Below are 16,409 nucleotides of genomic sequence, written 5' to 3' on the forward strand. Positions count from 1 at the left end.
AGTGTTATTCAATTTCTATATTTGTGAACAAAATTCTCTTCAAAAGTGGCTTTTTTGCAAATGAATTAAGCTTAAAAAATGGTGAATTTACAAATATTGCAAAAAATAGATTGCCTATCAATCAGGAAGGAAGAGTTGATAAAATAAAGTGATGATGATTGCAGTTTGACATCTGCAATCATATAAAATATATAAAATATGACCAATTCTGAAAATATCAGTTTCTTCTGTATGACTCTTCAGCACAGTAGGATTGACATTGTTGACCCTCTCACTGATAATTTACTGGAAATTATCAGTGAGAAGATAGTTAATTTTCTATAATTCGTTTGCTGTGTATTAGAACGTGAACATGAAAGTGCGTATAAGAATAAAAAGTGTCCTTAATTATCAGAATTTAAGAATGGCTTTCCCGAATGTTACTCTTCTATGCGCCGAAAATATTTTGGCGTTCTAAGAATTATTGACAGGTATGCAGATAAAGCGCTGACAAAAGCTTCACTGTATGATTCATTAACAAGTATTCATTAATAAGATTATAGAGTCTCATATTCTTAGGTAACATAAACTAACGAGAACTGGAAGACTGTGTGAGAAATTATCCTCAGGTCTTAGTTAGTTTCAGAAGAAGGGTCTAAAGACCCATTTTATTCAATATAATAGTCATCCTTTCAGTGGGAGAGAATATACGGAATTTTCTTCTTCCTTACCGCGTGCATTAATCACGTAATTGAAAGTATGTCTTGCTAACAATCGGAAGGTCCAGGGTTTCAAATCTAACGAGAGCAGAGTTGATTATTCTAACATTTCAAGCTTCAAAAATTCTAGTAGGCTCTACAGCCTGTATTAAGAGGTCCTAATATGCTTCATTCCCACACGCTTTGAAGTGAGGAATATGATATAAGAATTAAGAATTGCTGTTCTCTCCTCATATTAAGAAAAAAAAATTATGCTTGTCGATGTCCAGCAAACAGTTTATGATTCTGCTGGAGGGTGTGCAATCATCACTAGTTTATTATTTTTTAAATTTAGTTGATGTTAAATTTAAGTTTTCTTTCTTCATCACTAAAATCTATAATTCCTCTAAATGTATATTGATTTTATTTACATCTGTGTAGGATGTTATTTGTTAATAAGTTGAAAACATAAATGTACCTGTGATAAATCGTCAAAGCAGGAACTGTTACTTAATGAAGGTTACAGTTTAGATACAAGAAGTTTCTCGCATTGTAAGGTAGAAATTACAATATATTAAAAATTAATTGTTTAAAAAACTTGAGAAAAACATTAGGTAAAAATTTTACTTAAAATATTGATTTTTTTTTAAAGATAAAGAAATACTGAATTATCTTGGATTTCGATTTTTTTATTTAACATTATCAAGAAAGTATAAAAAAGTTGATTGGAGATATAAACTAAAAATTACAAACTTTCCAAAACCACAATAAATATGGATTCCATCTTTCTGATTTTTGAATGACTATTTAAAACAACAAATATCTTTTGAGATATTTGTCAAGTAGTTGAGTGTTACGTTTTTCGGAGTGGAGACAGGAAAAATCAACTGCGTCTTCACCGGGATTCGAACTGTGAATCTCACAGCTGCTAGTTGGACATGCTCCTAACTTACACCACGAGAAAGCGCCTTAATAAAAAGTGATAATCCTTCACAAATTCTTATTTCTTGTAGAAAATACCTGTCATAAACTTTTAGCCAAAATCAGCGGAGATTCACTTTTCTTTCTATAGAAAGCCTGTGTTTAGATCTCTCATTATATTAGATATACTTTGAAGATGATGTGTAAAATTCTACTGAAAGATTCGCAAACCACTAATGATTTAATTTAAAATTAATTCAAAATTTTCTCGCTAGAATCTTGGGAACTCTATACCATCGTCCTTTAAATTTCCTGCTAGAAGCATATCATCCATTTTTAGCGTACTTACCTAAAGGGCGACTAATTAGGTAATAATTTGGAAAGGGAACTGCGCTTTGAATTTTTGCTCGAAACTTCAAAAGAGAGGTATTCTAATCCGCTGTAATCTGAAGTACAGAAGTGCAGATGGTGCTGGGTCCCGTTTCAAGAGACAAGGGATACTTCCCTCTTAGGAGAGCTATTAAGCTGCAATTTAAGAAGCGTTAAAAATGCGCGCACTTTCCTGATTGAAAAATTCACTCGCGTAATTCACTGACGTCGGGCAGAGGAGGAGGTGCATCGAGAAGGTTTGTTCAAAAGCGGGAAACTGCAATTAAAACGAGCAGTTTGCGCCGTGGTTGGATGCCATTTAAATGAAGCTAGCTTTACGTTGTCTTCTCAATTACGCAACTCATTAGTCAAATAAAACATACTTTGCAGGGCAGTTACGGACATTAATTTGTTTGTGTCTGTTGCTCGGAAGATGCCTTTGTAATTTCTACAAGTGGATACCTCTCCAAGTAGAAACAAAGTTTGGTGAAGGTATTCCAAACAATTAATCCATTAAACGAGAGTCACTCCTAAACACAATAAGCGGTGTTTGGGGGATGCAGATGCTTAACGTATCACAGCGGCGCATTCAAACATATCACTGTGACGCGTTTGGATAAAAGGCCGTTTCTGGGTAGAACTTCTCTTGCAAGATAGGGGATAGGAGTTGCTATTCAAATGACGATTCCCTACTTGGGGCTTTGAACATTTAAGAACTATTCATATCCAAAGTTCGTATTTATTATATTATTGCGTGATAAATAAGACAGTAGATAAAGAGTTCAGCATGTATTAGAATTTATTTCAGTTTTCTAATAATTGCTATTCTTTAACATTCATCCCTAAACAAATATTCTTTATAAAAATTTTACACAAATCGAAAATATGAAATTTATTAAATGCTTCGATCATACTTTTCAAGACTATAGAAAAGTGCTTGTAAAAAAATTTGCAAATTAATAGAATAATTAGTAAAATTCACAAGCAACAAGTAATAAAATTTGCTCAATTCAGATACTCGTACTCAATTACGTTTCTCTTTTGAAGTTACTTACACTCAATGCTTTGGCAATGATACGATATTACAGTACAGTAAGTGTAACTTGAAAAACGTATACATATGTTTAGATGACACACATCTTCTCAAGACTGTAATGCGAGTGATCTGAAATGGTGTTCACTTTGAAAAGCAATTTTCCATTGCAATATGCATCCAAAATTCTTATGTTGAAAATACTTTACCTAACACGAACAGTTAGGTAATAATTGGAAGGAGAATTTTTAGCCGAAGTTTTGATCTAATCATCAGAAGAGAGGTATTTAAATTGATTGCAATTTGAATTACAGAAGTGCAGATAATGCAGGTTCTGCGTGGTAAATAACATTATAGTTTCAGCTGCTATAAATGAAAAAAGATGCAATGTTGAAACTAAAATTCGAAAGAAAATTTCGAACATATTCCTGATTCAGAAAATCGAGTATAAACGAAAAGAAATTCCCAATACAGAATACACAAATTAGTGGCTAACTAATTTCCAACACAGTAATCAGGAAGTATTATTTTTTCAAACTTTGATGTTAACTAAAGGTGATATTGAATGTCATAGGCTGGTGATGCGGTAAATTGCTTTCTTTTTTTTTAATCAAGTTGATTTAAGGTCTGAAATTCTAGCCAGTGTTCCATGAAAAAAGTTAACATCTTTCAAGTATTAATTATTTTATTCAATGCACACAATTGTACGAAAAGGTACCCTGATAACCCTCGTATGCTTTGCCATATTGATGTAACCATACTCAAGTAACCTGTACGAAAAGATCAAATGTTAATTAAGGTATTCAAATCACTCGATTGCGCGAAAAGGTTTCCAAATTATTTCAAAGACTTATTATTCCATACGAAACTTCAGATGCAAGGATCAAACAATTCTTCTTCTTGGAATGAAATTAGCTCCAGGTGAACAAAATGTCTATTTTGCAGTTTTGCATACTAAAATGATCAATAGAGAAGAATATTTAAATTATATGTATATGGAATGATATTGAAATAAATAATAAGTATAGTGAGTTATCTGGAGGACAGATAAAGTCGAGCATCAGCAAGAATTATTAAAGAACTGATGACAAGTAAGTCACAAATTGAAAAGAAAAATTTTTGCTGTTTACCTTGCAGAGATATTAGGTATTTTTGGAATCAGGCAAGATGAAAAATGAGCATCGCCTTCGCCGGGAATCGAACCACGGACCTCTGGAATACGCGCCCAGCGTGCAGACCACCACACCACGAAGCCACGCTAGGAAGGCGTTTATAACCTGTTCTCCACGCGAACGCCATAGATGTGAACCGTAAACCAACGGTAAGTGAGGCCAGATCAATGTTTTACGAGCTTTTCTATGCTAATTGCTATTTACTTTAACTTGTGAACTTAATTTTTTGTTCGCGTATTACTAAATGCACTGTTTTTCTTTTTGTTGCACTTTGGCTTCATTAAGCTGAATTTTTAAAATAGTTACATTTCTGCACTTTGACATATTTAATCAATTTTTCATTTCTTACAGATATTTTGGTCTGCACAGATGTAGTTCTATCAGTTAATTCTCTATTTTTTGCCGATTTACCTTTAAAAAATTTCTAATTTCTAATTTTTTTGTGAGTGAACTGTCGCTTATAAATATGTCGCCCTTTAGTGAGATTTATGAATTGTTTTCATTGTCCATTGTTTTTATTCATTTTCATGTTGTTTCTTTTTTTATCTGATTTTTTAAAACATCCGAAATTTGTGAATTTTTTGTTTTTTCCGATTTCATTGTAAATACGGCCATTTTGACTTGTAATTTATATTTAAAAATGTTTTCCCATTCTGTAATGTACTTCATTTTTTATCCCCGTGTATCTAAATTTTTATTGTTTTATTTTATTTTATTTATTTATTTACCGCGTTTGCGAATTTTTACAACTGTCTGACTGGCTGTGGGTAAGAGAAGCTCACATTTTAACTACTTCCTTTTAACTTAAATAAGCAAATTTAAATCTTTATTAATTATCTTCTATTACTGCAGCTTTGTGCGTGTTATCTGTTATTTATATACGTATTATATTTTGATCTGATTTTATTTTTGACTTGCTTTTTCTCTGCTATGCATATATATGTGTACATAAGCACCCAAAAATAAATAATAATGAGGGCACTCGTTATTGCTTAAATGTAAAATTCTGTTATCTAGAAAATATTACATGCTGGCAATGACGAAGACAACACTAATACGATGGACATCAGCTTGTACGAGCTTGTAAAGAAAAGCATATACTCAATGCTTCACTCATTATGCTTTCTTTTAAGCTACTCAATGAACAGAAGCTAGTCCGATAGATCCTGGACAGCAGATGACCCGAGATGAAAGGATCACAGATATGATTATGAAGCAGTCGTTTTACCCTCATTGATACACATGAGAGGGCACCATCCTGTATTCAAACGCTATTTTGTGAAATAGTACATAACCGATGTTCAATGGTGTAGGCAACAAATAATTTGAACCTGGTATCCGACCATTAAGCACAGTTCTTCGTGTTAGCTTTCCAGTTAAGATCAAATGTGCTTCATCTATCCAAAGAACTCGTAATAGGAAATCTTTTTTCATGTACCGGTTCCGGGGTTACCGAACCTTACTGGGGGGTCCTCTTCTGTAAAATTTGCCCCGAAGTAAGTGCGCCGGGAACATTGTCAGCATTGATCATTGTTAGCCTGTCTTGAATTGTCTTAAATACAGCGAGAATATTTGCAATACATCGGGCGCAGAGTAAATTGTACTCGACGAAATTAGGTAAGGCTTCAGCAATATTGCAACCGTTTGTACAATACTGCTTCTGAAGTTTGCGGCCCATTGTTTTTGGGAAAGTCTTATTCTTCTTTTTCAGCGAACACATTTTGAATGAAGCTAACGGGAGAATGAGCATTTTGATTGAATTTTATTGTTGTTAATAGAATTTTTGGATGGAAAGGAAGAGAAAATATTTGAAGGATCATAGTAAAGGCCTTCAACTCTGAATGCTGCCGTCTTCGAAAATGTACGGACGTTCTATTTCATTTACCATCTCCGTTGCTTCCCAGTGCTTAAAGGCAGCTATCTCTGTGGTTTTTCATTCTCATTGTTCAATAATGATGTATGATAAGCTTCATTCTGCTTTGTTTCAAATAGAATATCATGTCATCGTAAAATCATGTTGATTAATTTCAAAATTTTAGAGGTATGGTTACTTTAACTGCAATTGTTATATGTGACTTATTCTTATTTTCGTGTATCTTGAGGGTATATCTTATATCTCCCTATACTCATCTTACAAACGCTTCAACGAATTCTTCGATATCTGTTAATCGCGATATTTCATTAAGTTATTTCATGACTACCCTGCATTTACTTAGCTCGCAAGTTCAACACTGCTTATTTCTCTTTTTTTGCATATGAAATACATGTGAATGTTTAATTGGGAACTTTAAATATTTTCCGTTAAATGTGATTATATTATTCATCGAACTATATAGTCTTTCTGTACCTTTCTGTACTTCTTGTTTCCTGTACCACGAACTCAAGCGATTATTCGCTTATCAGTTCTTTCTTCACACTCAACTGTAACTTTAAAGTACACAGAGTCAGAATCTTACACTACTTAAAAATTTACAGATTAACCAAAATGATGAGTGATTAATTTATCATTTATGTATACGAATGATAGTTTGAATTATGTAACTATACGAGGAAAGATTCTTCAAATACTCTACTTGATGGCTTGAAAAGCATTTGTGTTTTTGAAAAATAAGAGATATTTTTGGGAAATTTTGAAATACTTAGAGAATATAGTTATTGCAAAGCATAATTCTTTTGTTTCACAAAGCTGCAGTTCACGTAGCAAAACCATATTTCCAAGAGCAAAACAATGTCCTTGAAGCAAAAAGCGTTTTATCGCCTGAATCGTTATACAACGGAAGAGCCGGGGAACGAGAATTACTCCGTTGAGAGTATTTCAGTTTCGACGATGTATTATCAATCGTTGAAGAGAGTTGGTGTTAGGGGAGAAATGTGACATTCTCTTCGAATGTCAATCAGGTGCCCAAGAGATGATTTCTAAATGACTTGCGTGACTTGCATTTAAGAATGCATGGGTCTAGAAGACTAAAAAAAACTTTTAAAAAATTAAATTTTATTTAATTTTCCTGATGAGGATAAAATACGCTTCTATCTGGGGAAATAGTTAGGTAGTGTAATTTGTGTTTAGTATGAAAATGCGAAAGTTTCTAAATCTCTCCTGACACTTATTACGAAAATTAGATCCTTCTTCCAATATTAAAAAAAATTCTATTACGGATAAATATTTTCGTTCTGAGAGAATACGTCGATTTGCTTAATTACAATCTCATTCTAGTGTGTCGATTTTAATCATTCATAACCATTACGTATCTCAAGCTCATAATTTATAAAAGAATAAAGACATAGGAGAAGACATTTCCTTGTCTTTCCCTAAATTTTAGACTTGATTTCTCAAGTATTTAACTTTTCTTGGTAAAATATTCTTATCATCATCTAGACATAGATATTAATAATACGGTCAAATAGAATAAGATGAATTTGTTGAAATTTATTTTTTTCAAGGAAGTGAAATTAAGCTGATGAAGCAACAGGGCATTGATTTGAAGTACTAAATTATTTTTTTGCAGACTGATGTATTCTTAGATGCTGAGCTCTATCTATAACATATATGGGCAGTTATAATAATGATATGGTTTTAGATGATTTATTCATTGTTAAAGAAGTTTCTGTCTTTTCAGTAGTTGAATATCTTTCCTATTCAGTATTTAACATTAAGTTTACTAAACTTATTAACAGTAATTATCGATAAGCTACGCAAACTGGCTATTTCAAAAATCTTATCCAGAAGCTCCGGTAAATGGCCAACGCGACCGGTGTTGTTAATTTATTTATTACTATTTTATTTTATTTATTTCATCTTTTTAAGAGTAATTAACTTTCAATATTTATGTAGTATGCGATCTATCGCCTTTATTTATTTATTTAGATGGTGCCACTAAAATCTGCTGTTGTTTTGATAATTTTTTCTCACCGTTTTATCACATGTTCGAAAGTTACTGAAATCTATATTAAATACATTATTGTTTTTCTATCAGTGTATACAATTGTTTGTTTTCGTTTGAAAACATCAGAGAATTGCACAAACTTGGCATCAAGCACAGTCTAGGCATTGAGCACATTAAACATTACACACATATTGTATGATACATCACTCTTACTCTCCTCATGCACCCAGCGATCTGTTTTCACTTTAAAAAATATCAGAGAATTGCACGAAGTCAGCATCGCGCATAGTTTCCGAACTGTGCACATTAAATATTACATATATTATATTATATGCATTATTATTTTTCTTGTCATGTACACAGAGATCTGTTTGCGCTTAAAAACATGAGAATTGCACAAATTCGGTATCGCGTACACTCCCGGCATTGCGAAAATTAAATATTATATCGTTTATATGATACATTACAGTGTTTTTATTCTTGCATTACATCAAATCCGGGTTTTGAAAATATAAGATTTCCAAAATAAAATCATTAGGAAACAACGAAAAGTAGGGTTCTCAGGATAAAATCATTCTCTAACACGGTAATCGTAAAATTTGGTGACCCGCTTATTCTCCACTTTAGCCAATTTAAATTTAAATCATTTCCTAATTAAATAACGATAGCTTAATGTCAATGATTTAGATGTTCTGATGGTTAATATTTTGCTAAACTTCATTTTCTACATTTAGCTTCTAAGACAAAGACATATTAACTGAAATGCATGTCTAATTAATCTTCGTAAAGCATTTTTACAAGTATAGGCATCTATTGCATATGTCCAAAAATTAACTGTTAAATAACTCTTTTACATCGTTGGTAAACATTTCAAAATTTACCATCATTTTCGCCTTGTTATTATCAATTAAAACTCAGAATGTGTAATTTCTCTTAGTCACAAAACAGTTAATAGGAAATTCATCAGAGCTGATAACTACCAGAGTTTTGAAATTTAAAGCGAGTGAGCACTAGATTGATATGTATGAAAAGTAAAACAATAAAATAAAAAAGGGAACTACCCGAATTTTGAAATTTAAATCCAAAGAAAACTAAACCTACAAGAAAAAAGAAAAAAATCATTTATAGAATATTATTTTGCATTACTTCTATTCGTTTTTCAGCATCATCATTTATTAAAAAATGTTCAGCAATGGGTGAGTTAGATTTCTCAAGAAAGCTCTCATTTATAAAATGAAGCTAATTTAATTAGTGATTTAAACAGGCGAAAAGGACAAAGAACGTAATCAGGGGAAACTCGTAATTAAGTGCGGGTGGAAGTCTGAAAGCAGATAGAAGAGAGAAATCTGATATTAAAAGCAAATCCCCCCGTCCGAAAAATGAAAAGACAAATAAAAGTTAATCACTTATGCTATAAAAAGAAACTATGAGTATTTAAAATTTTACTCTGCTGAAATTTGAATTTAATATTTATTGTTCATGTAATGTTTTGATGCACATATTTACCATCTCTTAAACAGGGCTGTGATTCGAAGCTAAAGCGGAAAGAAAACTTTGGTTTTATGCAAAGCAAATGTGTATATCTGCTAGACTTTGTTAATGGTTGTGAAGTTTGACGAATATAAATACTGCTGTATTCCTTACCTTGTGTTCATCAAATGTGGTTTTAGTGAAGGAAAATTATAATCTGTTTCATGTTTTGATATTCAGTGTATTCACAACTCAGATGAACTTTAATTAATGCAACATAAGCCTACTTTTTTTATGAGTTTGAAATGTTAGTATATGAACTGAACTTCTTAGCTTTCTTAAATGCGTGCTTAAAATGCTTCTTACACTAACCCATTTTCACGCTGTTATTCTCATTAAACAGTTTTCTAAAATGATCCAAAATGATTAAAGTTTTCCCTCGTGAAAAAAAATTGCACAGGTGAAAACTTTAATCATTTTTAAAGGGGGAGCAAATAATATTCAGTCTAAAAAATGTTATAGTGAGATTCAAAAATTGTTCGTTGATTAATTGATCGATAGCTACAAAACATGGTTAGGCTATTTGCCTTAGTAAGCATGCCTTCAGGAATGATTTTTTAGGTAAAACTAACTTGTATTCGTGTTACACATGGATAAAATCACACAACTCTCATTCAGCCATCTCGATCAACAATACCTTACTCAGATTAATTATTTTGAACAACATATCATTATTAAGAGATTAAATTTGATACATGCAGCATGTAAACTACCTGACTGAGTTCATTTCTTCGTTTTTGTTGCAAATGAAATATGATGATGATTGTAATCCTGAAGAACAATACCAAATGGCAACGGTGGATTATTAATTAGGATGTGGCAGTTTCCATTTCTTTTCAATGAGCAACAGAATTAATAACCTGATTTGGTTTTGCGACAGTCATAAAATGCACTAGTTTTAGACTGTTTTAACAAATGTTTAAAATTTCTTAAAATTTAATTTTCAAGCTGCTTAGGGTTATTTATTCCCAAAGAACCTTTTATTAAAGGCTGTAAATAATAAGGACTTGCTGTAATAGTAAGGAATAGATAAAGCTGTAATAAGAAATAAATAAGGAACAGTTTTCTTTCTTCCGTTTTTAATGATCTATTATAAATCGATCGAAATATATTTTTTTCCTCATGATGAATAGGTAACACATAAACAATAGCAATTTAGCATACTCCTTTATGAGATATGAGCTATGCATTTATAGGTTTGTAACATTATTTTTGATCTCATAGAGGGTGATCATGTTAAGTAATTAATATTTAAGTTTTCTGAAAAATTCTCATGATGATTAACATTGGATTTCTCAAACAAATCTTCATTTATCTCAGCTGTCAAATTTAACTTCATAAATCTGAAGTGCGTATCACATGAAATAATATAGTTCCGTTGCAAAAATATAATGTAACGATACCGCCAAATTTCACACTTTGTTATTCTGTTAAAAATTAGGGTATTTTACTTTTTTATTTATAGGTTGTAAGTGGCTTACGATTGATATGTTACATAAAGCTTATATTTCATTTTCAAATATTCAAATATTTTCAGAATTCATAAATTGGAGAATAACATACCTTGTTGTTAGAAATAACATAATTTAAAATAAAATTAAAGCTTTCAGGTATATCGGCAACAGCATTTTGATACAACAACTTTAAACATAAATAAAACAGCTGTTATCCAGAAAATGACACAGGTTTGAAATGAATTAACTCCATGAATAGCAAATTGCGAGAATCAACTAATGGGTGACTTATTGATTATACCACAGGGAAAAGGGCTACCATCAACTACGTTTTTCTTTCTTATTCCCAAGTTGTTTGTTAAATCGGGAATGAAATAATTGCCATAAACCACTCTAAATTTTTCTAATATGTGTGCAAGTTGTTGATCTGATCACGATTGCTATCAAAAGAAGATTTTGAAAGTAATATACTGTTACTATCTCTCTTAGTATCTAAACTATTCAAGCTCGTGTTTTAACTAAGCCTGACGCCATTTATCGAAGCGTAATCTGAACACTTACTTATCTAGCGGTAATCCAGGATATCAACAACGATTACTGGATGCTTCGCTTTCTACTTATTATTTCTTTCTAATATAAAGATGCCAGAGCTATCAATGATGATCAAATGGATCAAATTTCAAGAAAATTTAAAATCTTTCATTGGGAATTTAGAAAATGGTCAAAAGTATTTAGCTTACGTACACTTTCTGAATTTCTATACTCCATATACACAATTAAATTCACTAGAAAGGAAACGAACCTCGAATTATTTTGTCAGTACAGGAAACCATGTAATGATGTTATTTGTTTTAATTGCATTTATAAACTCGTCAACGGGTAAAACAAGCATTATTGTTACGTATTAAAAACCACAAGACCATTGAATGACTCGATGAATTTTTTTAGCAGCCCCTGAATGGAGGCGCGTTTGAAAGAACACCCAAATAAAGTATTTTGTCTCGTTTGCGCCTTCTTTCTCTCTTTCAAGAGGGTTGAAGATTTCAAAATGTCGAGTGTTTCCGAATGTCACCCAGAATATTTATTCTGACACTCGGTTCGCTCGTATCGCCAGGAGAGTTCTGTACATTTCCAGAAGTTCCCTGCTTCGACTCTCAATCAATGATCTATACGAACGAACTCCATTTAAGAAGCGAGACCGCGGTATTAGGTACAGCTTGAATTGACTTTACTTCAGTCGCTCGAAGACATTTATAGTCCACCTAAGGGAAGAATGCAGACACAAATGAGTCGTTGTAAGAGCCGTTTCCAGTCTTCTCTTTTGGGAACGATATATTCTGCTGTGCGGATAAAGGGATCGGAAGAAAATTTCATAAAGAGAAAAAAGATGCCATCTTGTGATCCGTCTCGCTTAAGGAAAGTTTCCTTATACGTTCATAATGCAGAACTGTATATGTATGTCTAAAGCAATGTATCTGTAGCATATTTAGTTAAAAAGCATTATTATGTTTTCTAAAATGCTGAATTTCAAGCAATATTTTCTGGCTATTCATTACTCGAACAGTGTCATTTTTTGATATGGTACTTAATATGAAATCTTTAACTTAATATGTCATGACTCACACATATATCTTTGACTCGCTCATCATCATCATCCATATATCATATATCATTTTATACAAAGAATTAAAAAGTAACGAAAGGTTTCTTCAGCGTATGATTATTGTTCACCTCTTCAATTCTGTTGCAAATACTTCAGATAAATATGGTTGATATTAATTATTTGCTTCTTTAAGATCAATTTAAAGCAATTTCGTTATGCATTTAATCAGTTTGTTAAATTCCTTTTTATTGTGTTTCGCTTAATGAACTCAAAAGTTTTGAAAAATTTCATTTACTGCGTGTAGCATTTTTTTTATTCGAATAAATTCAAAAATTCGGCAGGCACGAGTAAATATTATTAAGCCTTTTAAAATGCCTTTATTTGGTACGCAGTAAAATTAAGAGTGTTAAAAATGTAGTAAATTATTACCATTCTTTAAAACTGCATTTCAAATAAACGAATGCCAGCAGCAAAAGGTTATGAACAGCGATATTCAGCAAATTATATCGATATTAAAGCTAAAATGTTCACAGAATCCTAGATTCAAGTTGTTCTTCTTATTCCACGACGGCTGGTTTTACAGAATTTTATTTGAGCAGTTTTGTTCTTCAGTTTCAATTTTAGATCAGCTATCTGATTAAAAAAGCATTTGCGCAGTACTAATACAGCATAACTGCCAAGAGTTTCATAGCTATGGGGTTTTTACCATTTTGAACCTTTTGCACACATTCCTTTCAGAAAGCTTGCAAGGTTTATTCTAAGTTTATAGCAGTTATTTTTAAGTTAAAGCTCTTTTCCTATCTCTCCTAAATTTAGCTTACAATTTCCTTACCAGAATGTGTTTTTAGAATCGCGTTTAATGCAAATGAGATTGAGTAGGATTTAAGTTCCACTGACTTCGAGAGAGAGAAGCAGAGTTTCTGACTAGCGCGCTTTTACCTTTTCACCACATCTCTCTAAGCTGTTACTACGCTCGGCCGTATTATGGGCCCTTGATAGCTTTGCTAACTGATTCGATAGTTAGGGGCCAACTACTTAGGATTGTGTTAGATTCGGCTAAATCGTATTAGTTAGTCATTGGTTAAGTTCTTATTTCTTCTAATTTTAAGTCCAAGAGGAGGCTTTGTTGTACGTCCTGAGAAAGGGACCCTCTGTTAATCCTTATTTGGATCAATAAAGGGTAGTTAACCCTTCGTGAGTTTTACATTTCTGTTACTGAACTTAAGCGATTATTCGCTTAGCTGTTCACTAGGTTCTTCCACACTTAGTTATAAGATAAAAGGGAGGAACACCGCAAGCTTTTGTAAGATTTTTGGACCGTCTCCCGTATGGCGATCAGCGCAATCCTGCTTTTGCCTTTGAGATTATTTCTGTTGCATATGAATTACAAACAAGTAGTGCGTCTGCTTACAAAACACTGCATTGCTTAAGAATAATTAGAAAAGAGAGTCCCGAATATATAGCATCATAAAAAACGCCAGTAAGTCTTTTTTGAAGACAACTAACTATACAGTGCTTTTTTTTCTCTTTTCAGTGAAAAGAACAATTTAAATGAATTTACGGCAAATATCCTTACATTTTTATGCCCGAAATAGCGCATCTGAACACATAAACTTACAATGCACTTTATGGACAGGTTAAGAACGCGTCTGAACTTCGTTTGTGAGTTACAATTGTGCAAATTTCAACACACATATGGTGTTATTAACATTGTCGTGTTAAATGGAAAGACAACGTAAACTTAAGGCTCACATAAAACATTACATATTTCCAGGCAGTTAAGAGATATATTTATTTAGACTTTAGTTAAAAATAAAGATATCATTTCATAACGGGCTATATATCCTACTATACAATCCTCGCCAAATTACATATATGATTTCCCTCGAGAACTATAATGCATAAAAGTTGCATAAGGTTTTAATTAGTAAAATTATTTATAAATAAATTTCTCAGTTTGCTTGTCAAAATAAGGAAACAAAACAACGTGTTTTACTTAGAAGTTATACTTATCAAAGAATGTTTTACCAAAATACTCTGTTTAGTGAAGGAGAAAAAAGCATACGTTCTTAAAATGCTCAGACAGAAAAGAAAAAATAAGGAAGTTTTCCTTTTTTACTGTCTAGCTCTTAAATTTCCTAACGGTGTAACATGCGTCTTCTGTATTCAGGAGATTTACTACCATCACAGAATGTAATTCAAAGTTACCATAATAACCACAAAAAATTGTTAAATATTTGCTGACATTCCAATTCTTGTCAACTGCAGAAAGCTAAACATGTGAACTTGTGCTGTTTTAAGGTAAGCAGCAAATCAGTTATAAATTCAGAAACATTTAGCAGATATTTAAAGCACAGCTACCTCCATATTTTACTGCAAAATGGTAATATCTAGTTATAGAGTAGGGTTGGTTTAATTTTATGTTATTAGGAGCCACATATTAGAATTCAGGAATATTTATGAGTGCAACAAGATTTTTTCAAGTTGTAGCAACTGGTTTCTCATATGGAAACCCAATACAGCCAACCTATTCTGTCAGCGGGAGCAGTATTCAGGACGAATTCCCAGTGTTTAATATTAATAGTCTCTTCATCACTGACAGAGAAACTTATGTGACCCTCTTCCTGTTTCCTTCTACATCTCTATACCCAGTTTCTTCTAGCAAGTTAACTTTCGGCACCATCACCTCCACAACTTTTACCTCTTGCTCTTAATCTTTGAGCATACATGCCTCGCTTTCCGATTACGTTAAAGTAAAACTATACAGTGAATACATTATTTTTACTTTTTGCATATTGTATATTTATAACATTGTTATACACCATTACTTTCGTAAATTTATCACACAGTTTTACTATAGTTTCATTGTTTAAGCTTCATATGTTATTTGATAGGGTATTTATTAGGTATAGGAATGCTCGGAAATGTTTCCCCTCTAAATTAATGATAATTGCCCTTTGGCTTTATACCATTTCTACTTCTGAAAAGTTTCGCTGACAAGCTTCACTTTTAGTTAGCGGAGGCAATAAATTCATACTTTGAAGAATAATTTTTTGCAAAATAGATAGAGAATTTTATGGAAACAATTTTACAATTGTTTTTAAGTTCCTGTAACAGCTAAGCTTTATGTTATTTGCTGTACGATCTCCTATTGGCTGACGTTCAGATATTCGCTCAGGTCAGAAGGTCAGAAAAATTTAAGTCATTTTCAAGCGAATGAACTACGGGCTATTCATTAATACAAATAGTGCTGCTGCAGAGCAGGAAATCCTTGCTCTTCGTAGCTATACTTTTGCTGAAGAGAGAGAGAGTGTGTTGGGGGATTTGGCAGCTTCCCGTCAAAGTGTGAACTTCCGCCCATATGATAAGTTATTTATACTGTAGCTGATTGTGAAGTTATTCCAAATATCCTTAGGGCATTCAGATATGATTTTGTAAGTTTTTGAGATGCGGATTGCCTAATTGTAAATTTAGAGTTACTAGGAGCAGAATTTTATTTTCTCCTATCCATTCTAAACATTTTCCTATGTGCTGCGGTCGAATTAAATTTTGTGCTTATTTAAACTTGTAGTTGTACATTTTTGACAGGCAATATCTTACTCACACGGCTGGTATGTAATAACTAGAACAGAAGTTCAAATAAATTCCAACAGTTTCAGCATTGTTGATGGAAGATTTTTGAAAGTATAAAATCTAAATTTTCATTTCAGCCCTAAGCAGGAAGAACTCCATTTAATTGGTTATTCTTTGTAAGTAAATTCGCTTT

At 32.3% G+C, this 16,409-nt stretch overlaps 1 long non-coding RNA gene across 1 annotated transcript in view; it reads left to right on the plus strand.

The window, feature by feature from the left end:
• The window catches only part of LOC118181102 (uncharacterized), a 269,973-nt gene that overhangs the window by 148,944 nt on the left and 104,620 nt on the right, over positions 1-16,409 (plus strand). The window lies entirely within an intron of this gene.

This window comes from Stegodyphus dumicola, chromosome X2 (assembly GCF_044657685.1).
Source record: "Stegodyphus dumicola isolate Sdum_Otavi_A_Nest chromosome X2, ASM4465768v1".
NCBI lineage: Eukaryota > Metazoa > Arthropoda > Arachnida > Araneae > Eresidae > Stegodyphus > Stegodyphus dumicola.